We start from the raw sequence: 18450 nt of genomic DNA on the forward strand, positions 1-18450 counted from the left end.
GAAAAATCTGTGGGACGTCATGAACACGCCAACTATTCATTTTCACAATTATTATATTTACGATATTTGGTTGGAGAATTATCACGTGTGGTGATACATCGATAAACTTACGTTATTTATTATTATTTGTTTATGTATTTGATTTTATTTGAAACAAGTTATCAGTTGACTTAATTACTTAATTGAAACTTTAGTTACTTTTTTAGTTGTTTGTACGTTTGATTTCATTCGAAACAACCTATTATATGATTTAGTTACTCAATTACTTAATTATTCAATTACATTGGATCAAGACTTATTGATTCAATTCATTCACATACTCACAAATATTTTTATCCTCATGATGGAGCACAAATCATTCACTCACCGGGACTCCGTTAGCACAAGTCCATCTAAACAATTTACTATTTAATTATCTAATCGGTTATCTCGTACTCATATTATCACATTCACAAATTATCAAGAACAATTAATAACTATTTTCTTATACGCATATTATAACATCATTGAACTATCAAATATAATAAAAGTATTATTAAATACCTTAATATTTAAACAATATCCCTCATGTTCACGATTATCACGTTATAAATTAACGAACTTATCTCAAGTAACTCAATACCCCCAATAACTATCAATTACATCTCAGTTATCACCCTCAAATTTTAAGTATTAACATTTTAATTTGTTATGCTTCGATAAAATCTCATATCAAATCACCTCATTGATTATATCCTCTACTTAACAAATTGTCGTATAGATTATCTCATTTTAATTCTGACTTATCCTTAAATCATGATTAACGCTAGCACAACTTATGTCGATATTTAATTGTTTTTCCTTAGTAACTAATAAGAGATTTACACAACTTAATTATAGAATGATTTATACATAATTATAGAATGATTTATACATCAAACAATATAGATCATATATTCTATACACCTGCTTTATGACCATGAGTACAGTCAAAGAGAGAGCTCCTACAATCTCTAGGGCATAAATTCTAACTCAAAACACTAATACAATCCATTTAATCTTGTTCACTAATTCCTATCAAAGAAATTTCGATTCATTTACCCTTGCTCACCCTCATAACAACGATAATAACAAGCGCAAGCTTAATAATCGAGTTTAGGTTACTAAGTAAACCAATTATCAATCTCAACATAATCATATCTTCTCAAACAAGAACTTTACGCCGAAATTCACTCGTTACGCTTCACTTGCCACTATCATTATTCAATTCAATCCTCATATCATTTTATACCCCATATAATTGTTCGGTTATCTTGTTAATACTTGCCACTTACCACAAGACTTCCCACAACGGTCTATGTCGTCGACTTAGCTTTATACACCTGCTACACGTGCCTTCTACAATTATGGAGACCCTAATCACCTACGCAACGCATTGCTCTTTACTCATTCACGCCGAGAATAAATTATACCGGCACCGTGCCATACTACCCATGCTCATTTAGCTTAAATCTACCAACATGTAGCAAGGTCGCTCTCGCTTATTAGATTCTAAACCCGCAAGACTTAATTTCATCAAGCCTACCTTAGTCAAACCTTGTTTTCACAAACCTATTCAAGGTGCCTCAAATCATTCAATCCCAATTATTTAAGCTTTCATAAACTCAATTAACAAAGGTGTTTTAAATCAAACCAATCGTAGTTAAGTTTTCACTCAGAAGATTTTTATCGTCGTCATCATTTTCGTCTAAACGTATTTTGTATTCAATTATACCTTAAATGATTATTTGTCTAAATTAGTTATTTTGGAACAAACCCAACTTGGAAAATCCATCATTTTAAGTATCTTTTTCGCATACAATGAAAATTTTCTTATCTTCCCAAAAATCAATATCGTTGGTTGTCGTACGTATCTAGTTTTTATTTAATAAAAAAAACAAATCTTAGGAGTTGATTCGTTAACATTACATCAATTAATCAAGATATTTAGATTCTCATAAACTGAAACAATTCTTCAATTTTAAAAGACAAAATTCCGACAGTCAGTTATTAGTCTATCATAGTATTTAAATTGTCTTTTCTCATTTATTTTGTTATTTCAAATTATTGAAAGTGTGTCAATTTATACCCTCAACCACAATTATTAATATTTTTGATATATCATATATTTATTGATCTCATGTTACACAATTTATCTTTCATCTTATAAATTTTTGTCGTTGAAATATAACTGCCGTAGTTTTGTTATTAATTGAATTCTTCATCATTTAACCAAAATTATCTCCACCATGAAAATTTTTTCTCTAAATATTTAATTTAATTTTCATTATTAAAAGGAAATTTTCATTAAATTTCCATGACCACTCATTTCAGTTATTGAAATTTTCACAATTTTTGTTGAAAACATGCGGTGGTTCGTGGATATTTCAACTCTTTACTTAAATTTTAATACATTATGAGAATTTAAAATATTTTGATGATTTCGTTAGTTGTTATTGGAATAGTCATTGTGGTTCATGCATATCTAGCTCCGCGTTTTCTTCTATTTAATTATATTATTTCTCAACTCATCTCTATTTTCCATTAGTACTTTAATATTCATTATTTATTTAATCTTTCATGATAACTATGAATATTGCAACTTCTTAATTTTAATTTAAACGATTATATGGAGATAGGAAAATCCCTTGTAATCTGGGGATATTATAATGACCCACTTTATAACGATATCTATTTTTTAAAGATTCAATTGGAATAGGACTATCTCGGTGATTCGTGAATATCTGCTTCCCAATTTCATCTATTTACAGTTTGTTTGTATACATAAATTTTTGCATCAATATCTTTGCATACTCAATTACTACTACCATCAATTTAATATTTTAATTTACATTATCATAAATACACAATTACGATATTTCAATGTTGTATAGAGTTCTCTTTAAATTTCAAGAGTTTCTCATTTTAACTAAACTGAATCCCTCAAAGTCTTCGTTTAATCTTGTTCAAATTTGTACTCTCGATCTTATGAATTCCACCTCGAATGTTGCAATATTTATAAATTTCACAGGTTATTATTCGTCTACAAGTATCAATCAATTCCTTCATCAACTGTTGTTGATGTTATCCTTGCAATCATAGAATTTTGGTTTGTTGTCTTATTTGGTAATTTCACGTAAATTTGTTAGTTGGCTTGTATCCCCACCCTCTTTCTTCACAATCGATCTTGTCGACGCATCATCTATCCCAACTGCAATGTTTCCGTTTCTCTTAACTTTTAAGTTACTTTAAAATTTTCACTAATTACATTAATCAAACTTAAAATTTCACCTAAATTACGTTATTAGAAATATTTTATATAATCTGCTGATTTTGCACTTATAATAAATCAACTCCCAATGGTCATATAATATGTTAACACTTTCCTCATATTTATAATAAATTAATAACTTTTCTCACAAAAAAAATCATGTATTTCAAATATTTTGTAAACCACACGATGAGACGAGTTATGTGGACCATCCGACGACCTAAGTAATTATGGAGGCCTACATAATTATCGAAGTTGTAACATCCCGAAATTTCTAAAGTAATATTTAATATATTATTTTGTCGGGTGAAATAAACGAGTTAGTGGAACGATAATAATAATAGCAAAATATGAAGACTTAGTAGGATAATTAGATGGGATTAGATATGGACCAAAAGGAAATATGGGCCTTCGGTCCATGGGCTTAAGGGAGTATAAATACCCCCTTAAACCCCAATCCTTTCCATTCCATCCATTTATCCATCCTAATCTCTACACACTCCAAAACACACACGACCCGAACCAAGATCCAAAGGCAAGGACCCGAGCTCGTTGGTGCTAGATCGTCGTGACGAACCAAAGCAACATCAAAGACCAGCTCGTGTTCGTAGTTCGACTCGTTTACGATACGTTTATATCGAGAACTTGTTCGTTTAGGTTTGGATTAGTATAGAAATGATAGATCGGTGTTTGTATGGTAAAAACGAATCCTACAAAGCTAAACTTACTGAAAATGGTTAAGATTTGATGGGTTAATCGATTGATAAAAGAACCCGTAACCTGTATGCCTAAATCGCACCCTTTAAACGTCGATGTTAGGCCGATTTTATGGTTGGGGTTTGTAGGCGCTGGTCAGACGATTCCGTTGATACCTAAATCGAGTTATTTGGTTAAGAAACGAAGATGATTAAGGACGAACAGTAGCTGCAGCCGAAAACTTCGCCTGCAAGCTAAGTTCGCCTGATGAACTTCGCCTGCAAAGCTAAGTTCGCCTGATGACAACTTCGCCTAAAAGCTAAGTTCGCCTGATGACAACTTCGCCTAAAAGCTAAGTTCGCCTGATGACAACTTCGCCTAAAGCTAAGTTCGCCTGATGACAACTTCGCCTAAAGCTAAGTTCGCCTAAGGTTTAACTTCGCCTAAAGCTAAGTTCGCCTAAGGTTTAACTTCGCCTAAAGCTAAGTTCGCCTAAGGTTTAACTTCGCCTAAAGTCAAGTTCGATTAGAAAATAAATTAAAAACGATAAGTAAAGTAAGCTAATACTAGGCCACCAGATTAGATCAGGCGAGTATTGATACGCGTAACTTATACAGTCAGCCGAGCTCAGTTAAAGAAGGGATTTACAACTATCGGAGGAAGAAGCAGAGTTCATGTGAGTTTCTAGCCCCATTTATGTGTTATGTTTTCGGGGCTATGTGCATACTCGATATGTTTGTTAATACGCTTATCCTAAGAGATAAGTGTATGCCTTATGTGAATAATGTGATATGTATGAATGATGGCTTGACGGTACGTGAACGATCTTCGGATATTGCACGTACTATCAGCTTGTAATGCTATGTATAAGGTAAGTATGATATGTATGCTTATGTGTATGAATGTGATAAAGTTAATAAAAGAATGAAAGGATGGTTGTATGGTTACGAAGAGGGTACCGGGCCCTAATAATACTCGAGGTATGATGTATGGTTGTATGGTAACGAAGAGGGAATCGAACCCTACTAATATTCGAGAACTAGGGAACCGAACCCTACTAATATTCGAGGAAAGAGGGACTAGACCCTTATAATATTGTGATGTTAGGAACCAGACCCTTATAATATCTGTGATGTTAGGGACCAGACCCTTATAATATCTGTGATGTTAGGGACCAGACCCTTATAATATCTGTGATGTTAGGGACCAGACCCTTATAATATCTGTGATGTTAGGGACCAGACCCTTATAATATATGTGATGTTAGGGACCAGACCCTTATAATATCTGTGATGTTAGGGACCAGACCCTTATAATATCTGTGATGTTAGGGACCAGACCCTTATAATATATGTGAGGTTATAGGGCGAAAGGCTCTTTAAAACGTATGATTATGTATGTAAAGAAAGTATGAAGGTAAGAATGAAAGTATATGCAATTATGTGTGTATGAAAGAAAGTTAAGAGGTTAAGTATGAAATGTAAGAAGGTATTGTATGATTATGTGATTAACTAGAACTCACTCAGCGTAGCTGACTTTTAGTATGCACGCAGGTGAGTAGGATGAGGCAGCTCGCTTGAGGAGACACGTGGCACTGAATAAGAGGCTGGCATCAGAAGACTCAAGACGTTTAAGTTTAATGTTTCGTTTATTTTGAAAGATAAAATGATGTTTTAAGACAAGACGTGTTTTGTTATGAAATGTTTTATGAAAGTTTTTATATTCCGCGAAAGTTTTAATGAACTCTGATTTGTAAGAACTGTGTTTATGAGTAAATCCGACGCTAAAGTAAGGCTACCGGGTTCGGGGCCTTACAGAAGTCCTCGCATGGAAATCATAATGCGTGAAATTGTGTGTCATAATTTAGAACCGAAAGTAGTTGAGATAACGATACAAATATGAAGACAATAAGGACATGGTGGATACGCCGCCGGTACATCCTATATATAAGTGTCCTTATCGGATTTTCATTTGGAGCGTTGCTTCGACTACTCGAAGTTCCATGATTATGATTAAATTTTTAAATGCTATATTAAAGGTTATTCCTTAAAATTTAATTATTTTAATTATATCATCAGTTGTTTAGTTTCTTTAATTTCGGGACGAAATTCCCTAAAGTAAGGGAGACTGTAACAACTCGGATTTTCATATAATATACACCCGACCCTTTTTCGTTATCCGGTTTAATTAACAAAGCATCGCGTTTATGGAGTCATTAATATTTTATTATACTATTTATTTATTTTATCAAAATAACTTTCATTCATATACAAATTACACCCTAAACTATAGTTTTAACCTCTTTTGCACCCACACTTAAACTGCAGGGACCATTTATGCAAATCTGGATAATTAATATATTATAATCCTTTTACCCAATAACCCAAACCAATATTCATTATCCGAACCCGTACCCGATGACCCGTTTAGTATTCTTGCACCACAATTATTGTTTAAATTATGGAATTGATTTATGAATTTTGTCAAACTTGCTAAATCGACCTTGCCGACATGCTTAATTAGGAAACAAGATTAAAGCAATACGTAATGGTTAATATATTGAAGCCGTCATTAATAGAATGGGATTATTACAATTAAAATCGATTATATCACAATTAAGTGTGTCTGCACCATTATCAAGGGTCGTCGACCCTAAAACCCTAATCAATTTCACCCAAGGATCCCGTCCAACCTTCCAACGAGCTCAAGAACATGCCGTGCAGGTGCAGTGGCCGTTCACGGTCAATTTCCACTTGTAGTTGGTAATTAATCAATGCTTGTTGATCGTTTTTGATCTCTAATCAATAGCCCTAACATTTATCAGTCTAACAACAAACGAATCGTTCAATTTTGGAATTAGGGTTCATGTTTCAATTTGGGGATCCTTATAAACTGTTCTATTTAAATTTCTTGTCTGATATATTAACCAACTATCTCGTTAGACCAGTTGGTCTGGTTGTTTGTTCTAAGTCTAGAGCTGGCTGGGGATGCGGGTTCGAACCCCCCAGCCAGCTGTTGTTGTTTATTTTTTTTAAGCTTTTGTTTATAATTTACAATTATTAATAATATAAAACATTTTTTTTATTTTATTTTGTTAAACCGACATCACTAAGTTCGTCTTTTATTAATTAATCTAGTTAAGTTTTCGTGTGTGTGTGTGTGTGTCTATCTATTATATATATGTAAGTATTGTAAACATACATGTATTATAAGTATATTTCTTTTATAACGATAAATCAACGTAACTTTGTTAAAACCCGACACCAATATTAATGTTTCTCGTCAAACGTTTATCTTTTTTTTATTTTGTATTTTATTAATTATAAGTGTATCTTAAGTTGTATTTAACCAAATTATTTTATTTATTTATTTGGATATTATTATTATTATTATTATTATTATTATTATTATTATTATTATTATAAGCATATCCTTTATCTTTTTTGTTTAAATCATTTAAACATTTAATTATATATATTTTAATTAGAGCTAATTATCATAACAATAATTGCAAAGATCAATCATTCAAATCCATAATATTCTAATCACAACCATAACTCAATATCAAACGGAATCTTAATTTATTTATAAATGTTATATCTCTTATAGTTAATTCGTATTACTATTATTTAACTAGGAGTCCTTGTAGGTGTATCCCGAAGGGTTTATCTTTCTCACATCATCACTTGTTTTTCGTTCATCCGATCAGGTGAGTAATCACTCCCCTATTTTACTTGTTTTCAAATGTTTTGGGGACACTTGCGTACCATTTATCATATTATTTATCTTATTATTTCTCAAACGCAAACTGTGATCTTTGTGTTGTGTATCAATTGAATGATTGCATATTACTTGCTATTTTCTTACTTGCTTACTTGAATCGCATTCGGAGAGGTCCAACATAATCTCATTATAGTATGATCATACGACTGTCGTAGTGGCCGGAGCCCGATCGCATTGGCAATGGTTTCACCGACACCTCATTTTTGGTAACCAATGCCCATTCGCATGGCAACAGTTTAGCTCTTTCTTTATGGTTGATTGTTTATGTATGTGCTATGGTTTAATTGGTTATACTCACATATAACAGGTTTGCCTATTTTTATTCACTTATATCATTATATATTATTACCATTTTTCTTTGTGTCAAAACTGGTGATCTACTCACTCAACATTTGTTGTTGACAAACATATATTTTGTACGCATTTGCAGGTTATAGATTTGGATTGGTTATCGAACTGAAGCTCACATAGAGATGACCTTAGGATAAAACATATACAAGAATAGTTGGTTTTGTATTTGTAATTTTCTTTATTTTTGTTGTATATGAATGTTATTTGATAATAAATAAATTAATTAGATATTGTCACTTTATAATTTCATGATAGTAGCCTTGTGAGCTGTGACAATCAGCTCACGCCCCGACATTTCCGCCATAGGTTTGGGGTGTGACAACACTCTCCATTTAGGGGCACAGTCGAAAGCTCCTCCAACTTATCCTTTCTTTTAAGAAGGTCTATAAAAAATTTGGCGTATTTAGGCATGTGTTGAAGGAATTCGACGAACGGGAGGATGACATTTAATTGGCTAAATATATTAAGAAAATTCCCGTAATCTTTCATGTACCTTTGATTCTTTAGACGAGCGGGATACGAGACATAAGCAGGATTAATGATGTGTGATGGTGGCCGGACTCCAACCGGCTTCTTCTCGGTGTTTTTCTTAACTTGCGGCTCTATGATTGGTGTTATATTTTGTGACTTACCTGGAGCCTCTATCTCTATCTCCTCATCTATCAACTCATCATCCCCATATTTCCTAATTTCTCTACTCACTACCTCCGGACCAAAAACCCTACCACTACGAGTGGAGATGGCTTTCAATTGAGCAGCCGGATTAGTTTGAGGAATACCTGAAAACTGACCTGGGGCCTTTCTTCTAAATGACGAGCAATATCACCAACAGTCCTTTGAATATCGAGAATAGAAGATTGTTGATTCTTGAAGAGAAAATCGTGTTCGGAAAACTTTTTCTGTGTAACTTGATCTCTCTCCAAGATTTGCTTCATCATCTCTTCCAAACGCCCAATTCCACCGTTTGAATCCAGCACATTATTTTGAAAATTAGTACCTTCGGTGTTGTTATTATTATTAAAATACTGACCTTGTCCTTGATTATAAGAGTTTTGGAATCCGGGTGGTGCACCCGACGGACGCCAGTTAGAATTATTCTGATTCATGTTCTTGTAAGTGTTCCAACTCTGACTGTTATTATTATATGTGTTGGGAAACCTGTTCTGACCAGCAACAAAATCGACATGTTGATTCATCACTGGGCACCCAACGTACCATGTCCACCCCTACAAAACTCACATCTGTCCACCTTAGCCTTCAGCTCCTTAACCTCTCTAGTTAGTGATTCCAAAGCAGCAGCCACACTAGTATCCAGATTAACCTGGTGTACACCTCGAGCGGATGAGGATGTACTGCTAACGGGAGTGGAATTCCCGCGATGTGGCTCTTTGGCATAATCGGATTGAGAAAAGCTCTCAAACATCTCGTTACATTCGGTAACATTTTCCAGTAAACTTCCTCCCGCGGCCGTGTCGAACCGAACTTGGGTTTCGTAGTTCAACCCGTTGTAAAATTTCTCCACGAGAGCCCATGGTGTAAGACCATTCTGTGAGCAATGGGCTAGCATGTTCTGAAAATTCTCCCAAGCATGACAATATTTCTCCCCCGGTTCCATGTGAAATGAATGAATTTGATCTCGAAGAACAGCCGCTTTGGCAGGTGAGAAGTACTTCTTGATAAAAGCTGATCGTAACGCCTCCCAAGTAGTGAACGTGCCAGGTGGCTGAGTGTCGAGCCAAATAGCTGCTTTACCTGCAAGTGAAAACAGAAATAAATGTAAGAAAATAGCATCTTCAGTAGCACCATGTACATTAAAAGTTTTCAAAACGCGGTAAAGTCGATTAATGTGCGCTGGTGCATCCTCGTCATCACGCCCATGAAATTGATTAGTTTGAACGATGTTGTTCATGACGTATGACGGAATCTGCCACGAGTTGGGATTGTTGATTGCGGGAACGACGATGCATGACTGGTTTTCGGCTAAACCATAAAAGGCTTGAGCAGCAATTGTTCTATCGTCGGCCATTTGATCTTGATTTCTCGGACTTTCAGGCGGTGAACTGGGTGGTGATGACTTTGGTGTAGAACCAGCTTCTGACTATTGTTTCTGTGCTGACGAGCTAGCCTCGGTCTTCAACGGAGAAAGTTCCAGATTCTCCAACGGTGGTCCTTGCGAATGAAGATGTTGCATAAACCTGCAAACGCAACAGACCAAGTGAGTAGACTCGAATACTTAAAAATTAATAAAAATAAACTAAAACTTAAATTAGACTCCTAAGACTCAAACGAAAATAAACAAATAGCACGTATGTATCAAATAAGTCCAATTAACGCAAATAACGCAATTGCCAAGAGTCCCCGGCAACGGCGCCAAAAACTTACCACTATACTACAAAGACTTACGGAGCGGTTATTTATTATTAATGTTTTAAGGGGGCTCTTTAAACTAATATTAAACTAAGAAAGTAAATAAACAAGTAAACTAGAAACAAGCAATAAAACACAAGATCGAAACCAATCAGAGAAGGAATCTACCTAGGTAAGAATCACATGTATCAACAATCATCAAGCAATGGACAAATAACATGATATGGAAACTGATTTCTGAACGTATTCATATAACAAACCCTAAAGAACCCTTGATCGCATCAAGTAAAATCTTAAAGAATAATTATTAGATTATTAAGTAATCAGTTATATTAATTTCCTTACAGTTATCAATTAGGGTTAATTAATAGTATCTAAAGCAAGCAATCTTACGAAACACTAAACCCTAGATAACTTGATAAGCTAAACACGACATCATGAACAAGGATTAACACAATAAGCAAGAATATTGTCACTAATCTATCCTAGCATGCGATTGACCAAAACACATGAACAACTCCTCACCTTACAGCTATTGGAATTTAGCAAAACATTCAAAATCCTAACCAACTATCAACAAGCTTCTATGATCTAATAGGCCTATTCAACCATAATAATCAAAACACCAAGTAATGATTAAACATGAACCTTAAATCTAAAGAACACAATCAAGAGATAAAAGATCTATGTGAAGAAATAATTAATAATCAATCAAGATAATAAACACTCATATGCATCATGAAAGCAAAATCAAGTCTTTACTATTAAATAACGAAATCCATAATCAAAACAATTGTCCAAAGCAAGAATCAAGTCAATACATGTTCATCAAACCTAGGTAGACATGAAGTCTAGCCTAGAATCATTATTAAAAACAATCCTAAACAAGTCTTAAAAACAAAGAAGCAAGACATGATAGATAATGAACAAGAACAATGAAAAATAACGAGAGAACCCGTCTTAATCGACCCTTGAACACTTGTATAAATGCTTGATGATCCTCCTTGATTCCTAGCTCCAAAACACCTTCAAACCCATGGAAAATCGGCTGCGAATAAGCTTAGTTCGTTTAGGTTTATAACATTCTTTATATATAACGCGAGCTGGGCTTGGACTTTTCAAAAACGGCTGACCAGGAGACCTAGGCGCCGCGCGACCAGGCCTTGCCTCCCTGGCCGCGCGGCACGGCGTGTGCTAGGGAGGGGCCCGAATTTTTGTTGTTATTTTATTACTTAAACGTTATAAATCTTGATTTATTCTTTTCTTGAACTCCAAGTAACGTTGAGAACCTTCTAAAACTTCTTTCTCTTAACTTTCAAGCCACCATCTACATGCAAACAAATCAAAACACTAAGTGGAATAATCATGTAATCATTAACGAGCAAAACGAACTTAAACTCCTAATGAAATGATAGGAAGAAATAAAGCTTCAATATGAAAGACACCAAAAGAGTTAAAACATGACACATATTAAATACTTGACTCAAAACCTTAAATAATAAAAGATAAACAAAACACGAACTAAAACAAACTCAAAACATTAAATAAACATAACTTTACAAGGGATTCGAGATGTATAAATAGATGTATATCATACTACATATCAACGGTTGATGGATGAGGCATTTAATAAACAGATTGGTCGAAACTTGGAAGTCTATATGGACGATCTCGTGATCAAAAGCATTGAGGAAGATCAAATGCTGAGAGACATAGGAGAGACATTGGAAACTTTGAGAAGTATCAACATGAAGTCGAATCTAGCTAATTGTTCCTTTGGGATGGAAGAAGGGAAATTCTTAGGAGTGATCGTTACAGGAGCGGGTTTTAAGGCCAACCTGGATAAAGTCCAGGAAATAGCCCGCATGCCTTCCCCTTCGTCCCTCAAAGAAGTGCAGACACTCAACGGAAGATTAGTTGCACTAAACAGATTCTTAGCAAATCATGCAGCTAAATCTTACTCATTCGTTTCAACTTTGAGAAATTGCCTCAAGAAGGCACATTTCATATGGACCGTGGAAGCTGAACAAGCATTCATGGAGGTCAAAAAATGCTTAATGGAGCTGCCTACTCTAACAGCACCACACGCGGGTGAACCTCTGACACTGTATTTGTTAGCAACTAACATCGCCATTGGGGTTGTACTACTTACAGACAGAAAGAATGTCCAAACACCAATCTATTATGTCAGTAGGACGTTGACAGACCCGGAAACCAGGTACTCAATGCTCGAAAAACTAGTTCTGGCATTGGTCTATGCTGTCAGGCGGCTCCGCAGGTATTTCCAAGGTCATCCCATTAACGTGTTGACAGGTTATAAACTCAAGAATGTACTAAGCAAACCAGAATTGTCTGAGCGATTGGCAAAGTGGGCCATTGAATTGGGTGAACATGCATTCAAATACAAACCCAGGCCAGCAATCAAAGGGCAAGTGCTGGCGGACTTCGTCACAGAGGTTCCGCAGCATAAAGAAAAAGAATGCTTAGTCGAACAACAGCCCCAAGTACCTCCGGAACAAGGACAAATATGGTCATTGTTAACGGATGGAGCATCCAGTAGCGAGGGATCCGGCGCAGGCCTCAGGCTAGTCAATTCCGAAGGTCATGAGTTTACTTACGTCGTCAAATTAGACTTTAAAAGTACTAACAATGAGGCTGAGTAAAAAGCCTTTCTGGCAGATCTATGGATAGCTAAGAAACTTGGGGTGACACACCTAGAAGTGCGGGTAGATTCCATGCTGACCGCAGGGCAAATCAATGGAAATTATGAAGCAAAAAACGATGTAATGGCTTCGTACTTGTCTCAAGCGAAGGACCTGATCCTCCAATTCTCTTCATACAAAGTTGTTCATATAAAGAGAAGTGAGAACAAGTCGGCGGACGCCCTTAGAAAATTGGCTTCAACAAACTTCGAGCATTTTGCTAAGGACATTCGTGTTGAAGTCTTGGATCGCCCATCCATCCCGCAGAATCAAGTTCTAGTAATCCAGATTCGCGTAGAATCATGGATGACACCAATCATGGCATATTTGTCATCAGGAGTTCTGCCAGAAGAAAAGGTCGCAGTTCGGAAGATAAAACACAAGGCCTTGAACTACCAGATGAAAGATGGTGTTTTGTATCGACGTTCCTTCCTCGGTCCACTACTTAGATGTGTGGATGCCGAGGACGCGAACTACTTAATCAAAGAAGTTCATGAAGGCATTTGTGGTCTTCAAGCAGGCCCAAGAATGGTCGTAGCAAAACTTATGAATGTCGGGTACTACTGGCCGGGAATGCATTTGGATGCTGTACAGAAATTCAAGAAATGCGATTCTTGTCAGCGCCATGCTCCTAACGTATTGCGACCAAAGTACGAACTTGTTCCAGTTACTTCCGGTTGGCCGTTCCAAAAATGGGCTATTGACATTATGGGACATTTTCCTGAAGCCCCGGGACGTGTCAAATTTCTAATCGTGGCCATTGATTACTTCACCAAGTGGGTGGAAGCCAAACCAATCGCATCCATTACGACATCAAGTGTCAAGAAATTCCTTTGGGAATTCATAATCTGCCAGTTTGGTCTTCCGCTAGAACTTGTGAGTGATAATGGGACTCCATTCGCGGATAGCGGGTTACAAGAATGGTTAAGGGAACTTCATGGTACTCAGATTTTCTTGGCGGCTGACTCAACCTTCAGAGTCTTTATGAGCTCGTCACGCTCATCCAACTGTTGCTAAAAAGCAATTTTGGCTTCCTCAGCAACAGACCTGCGAGCTTTTCCGCCTCTAACGTCGTCTTGGCATCCGCCAACTGTCGTTCGGCGTTATCAGTAGCCAGGCGGTTTTCTTTTGCTTCTTTCATAGCCTCAGCGGCTTATTTCTCCGCCTGGGCTGCCTTAATCTCCAACTCCTTCCATTCCTCATTCATGCGTAGCCAGTCCCGGTATAATTCTTGAGTGGTGGAGACAGTGTTGGCTAGGCTGTAAGAGTAGGAGTTCAGTAACTCTTTGCGCGGACGCCCCCGCTGGCGTTCCCTCTCAGCAGGAGGAAGACCTCCCTGTAGATATTCCATGCAAGCATCAGCGTCAGAAAAAGTTGAGTTCTGGCGTAAGGACCAACTCGGAAGATGCATTGAAGAGTCTTCCCCGTGCTGGGAAGAGGACCCTTTCGGGCCACGACCGTAGGCGCTAACCCCTCCTTGGTCCTTAAAACGATAGGAAGCATGGAAAGGTGAAGAAATGACGGGGTCTTCATAGATATCGTCTTTCTTACCCCTAAGGGGAGGGGCATCCGTAATAACCACCGTCTCCTATACACTCGTCGGCGGAGACGTTGGCGGGGTCATAGGCGGTGTCGACCCCCTCGGACCTGAAAGGTCTTTGGAAGATTTCTCCAGGAATTCTGCAAAACAATACTCTACCATCAGAAACATGCAATAAAAACATTGATAGAACTCAAAATTTTTATTGAAGTTACCTGAAGAAGCATCTATGGGTGCAAGTTGTTGAAGACGAGCTGCCAGCTTCGTCTTCTTGTGTTTCTGGGCAACGGCAGGCTTGGTGGATTGCACCTTCCGTTTACCAAACACCTTGGAGGCACCCACATCAACAGTTTGATGCCCACCTTCGATGATGACGTCGTCAGCAGTTCAATGCTCATCTTCGGTGGTGGCATCAACACCTTCATCACCCGCCACTTTGCTGGTGGTCGGATTCTGGTTCCGCTTGCGGGTCAAACCTACAGTTGAACGTAGGGTTTTCAAAAAGTCATTAGCATCAACTAACTTCTCTTCCTCACGGGATGATGACTCCTCGCTAGACGAAAGAAGTACTATCACCCGCTAGAAGTAGCACCAGTAATGGGACGAGGTTTCAAAATTCCCTCACATTTAGCAGCGAACTCCTCACCTTTAGCGAACATCGCTTCGGAAACCACGGGTTCCGGGCGGAGAGTGGCAGAGAACAAAAAATTGTTGCGGGTACGCTCAAGAATGGGCGCGTCCTTTGGATCAATAAAACGGCGCACCATTAGACCTTCCTCATGGTCTAGAAGCGTGCTGAAGATGGAGCCCTCACCTGCATATATAAACAGAACAGTCAGAATTCAGGCGGAACCCTAAAATAGCAAAGATAAACTTACTTTTATTGGGCTTCTCGTAATATGGCTCCAAATCAGGAAACGGCCATAAACGGCTCATCTTGGCAGCCACCAGTGCTCCCTCATGTATTGCACGCATGGGAGTTGGCGTTTGGGTTAAAGTCGTGAACCACGGGAGGTTCACTTCTATAGTACTATGGACCACGGGCAGCCCTTCTTCGGCTTTGAGATATGTCATCTCGAATGGAATGGCGTCTTCCCGGACCCAGAAGAACTTGGGCTTCCACTCGTGGAGACTCTGGTACCACTCAGTACCAATGGTACCCTTCCTGGTGGTAGACCAACTATACCACCCACCGCGGGTGGTAATCTTATAGAAAACAGCAAATCGGCCGAAAGTAGGCTCCATGTCACGAGCCTGACAGCAGAATTCGAAGTGTCGAATCCTCAACATCCCAAAGGGATGGATCTGTGATAGGTGAATCCCATAGGCCGTCAAAACGGCCTGGATAAACTTCGTTACAGGCAACCTGAAGTTCCCCGTAGTGAAGTGGTCCGCGTATACGACCATCTTATTCGCTGGAAGATTGGTGGCGATGGAACCCTTCGCCGGGTACTCAGGTTCCCATTCAGGAGTTAAGCCATAAATGTTGATGATGTCTTGATAATCTATCTCCTTCCAATGGAGAACGACGTTGTCGATGGAAGCGTCACTCTTCTTCTCTTTACCCATTTTAGATCGATGAATGATTAAATGCTAAGAGCAAATGAAAATCTCAGATCTGAGATTAAAGAGAAAAAAGAAGAAATAAAATATGAGAACGAATGGAAGTGGGTGTGATCTATTTATACACATCACAGTTAATGCGATGGATGGGATGCCAGTGGAGAGAGAAAAATTCAATCCAATCAACAAGTGACACATCAGGCGGGAAAGACGAAAAGGCACAACGGACTGTAGAAAAACGTCAGAAACGTCTTATCAACTGTCCTGCATTATTTATCTTTCCGCCACGTCATCACTTTTCTCCCACATGCAAAATTCAAAAATATCTCACAAGATATTATCCAAACGCAAAATAATACAAAACTCACAAGAAGACAAAAAGATTTCTTTTCATTCATAGTGAAATATATTTACAAAATACGAAAGGAAATACAAAGTTCTAATCTATCCTAAGGGTCTTGAGCGGAAGTATCCTCAAGAGATGTAGGCGGATTGTCTTCCGTCCCTTCCCCCAGGTATTCCTTCAACCGCTCCACGCCGTCATTGGCCGCTGCAAATTTTGGAAGCATGTTCTTCAAGGGGAATGATAAGTTGTCATACTCATTAAGGCGCATATCATACTCTTGGGCAACATTTCGTCCGTGCAGCGGGTGTTCTTCAAAAGGACGACCGGCTTGGGCATAACCAATTCCTTCATTAAAACCCAACACGCGGCCGGAGTTAGACGAAGCAGCGAGCAAGAAAGCCAAGCTATCTGTCAATTCCGTCCCCTCCTTGATATGTTTGATGACCTATAGAGGAAAAACAGATTCAGTAACGATCGCTAGCAACAAAAATATGGGTAACAACGGAAGAGTGGGATAACATACCGCGTTCAGACCTTGGCCCAGTAGCCAACGTCGTTCCCTCTCTGCCCGCTCCGCCCTCTCCTAAAGTTCATGGAACCCGTCAGCTATTTGTTGCTTTTCATTTAAGTGTTCCGCTGCACGGGCTTCTGCTTCATCACGGGCCTGCAGAAGCGAGTCATAGGTGGCTTGCATGTCATCAGCTCTTTTTTCATTAAGCTCCGACCGCTCCTTCTGCACCTTTGATTCCGCTTCAAGCCCTTGGAAAAGGACGCCTTGGCGGACCACTTGTCCTTCTAACGCCGAATTGGCTTCAAGTGCCTTAGCCAAGTCATCCTTCTTTCTCTAAATTTCAGCCCGAGCAGCTTGAAGAACAGTGTTTTGTTTCATGCAAGCTTCTTCCCATTGACGTGTAGCAGCCGTATGCCTATCCTTCTCATTTCTGAGAGCGATTTCAGCATCAAACTGCTCCACTTGGCAGTATTGGCAGCCTGGCATCGGTCATGAGCCTTCCTCTTCGCTTCCTCATAAGTTGAACCAGCTCACCCCATCTCTCCCCCATCGATCGCCACTCGTGTAAAATTTCCTGCCCACAGGCCATAGTGTTGGCTAAAGACGAAGAATATCATGATAAAGATCTTGGCGAGGACGACCGCGTTGATGGATCCGCTCCGCTGTCGGGATACATGGGTTGACAAATGTCACACAAGTGTCCAGATTAGTAAAACGATACCCTTTCACGATGTTCCAGTTCGGGATAAACATCTCGTTATCTTCCCCTGGATTGGGCTTCCCATAATAGTCGAAGTGTGACGTTTGGGGACGCACCACACCTTCAATGTCTGTTGCAGAAGGGGAGGGAGTTGCCAAGAAACCTGACGGAGTAGGTGGTGGAGATTCCTGAGTTTTGGACGCCTCCCCGTCCACAACTAGGTCTTTTCCTGCAGAGCTGGAAGCATTTCCAATCTCAAACAAGTAAACCAAGGGATCCTTAGTTTCCAGCGGAGGGAGCGGGCCCTCTTGATTCTCCTCAGACGGAGGAGTTGGTGGTTTGCCTTCCTTCTCGGGTGGCGGAGATGGTAGCTTTTCGCTTTCAGGCGTCGGGGACGATAGTTTATCACCTTCCACTGGTGGAGTTGTTGTTTTCTTGAAAATATTCTCATTAGCAATGTCAGCTGGATCTACAAACAACAAAATTGAATTTAAGTATTAAGGAAAACATGAAAGGGAACGGTACAGTTGGCATATCGACTTACCAGCCATCCCCTTCATATGGGCAGCAAGGCTGACTCTTTGCTTCCACGGACGTTGTGT

The sequence above is a fragment of the Bidens hawaiensis genome, unplaced genomic scaffold (assembly GCF_021521415.1).
Source record: "Bidens hawaiensis isolate Kalapana, Puna unplaced genomic scaffold, B.hawaiensis_p1.1 tig00044096_1, whole genome shotgun sequence".
Taxonomy (NCBI): Eukaryota; Viridiplantae; Streptophyta; class Magnoliopsida; order Asterales; family Asteraceae; genus Bidens; species Bidens hawaiensis.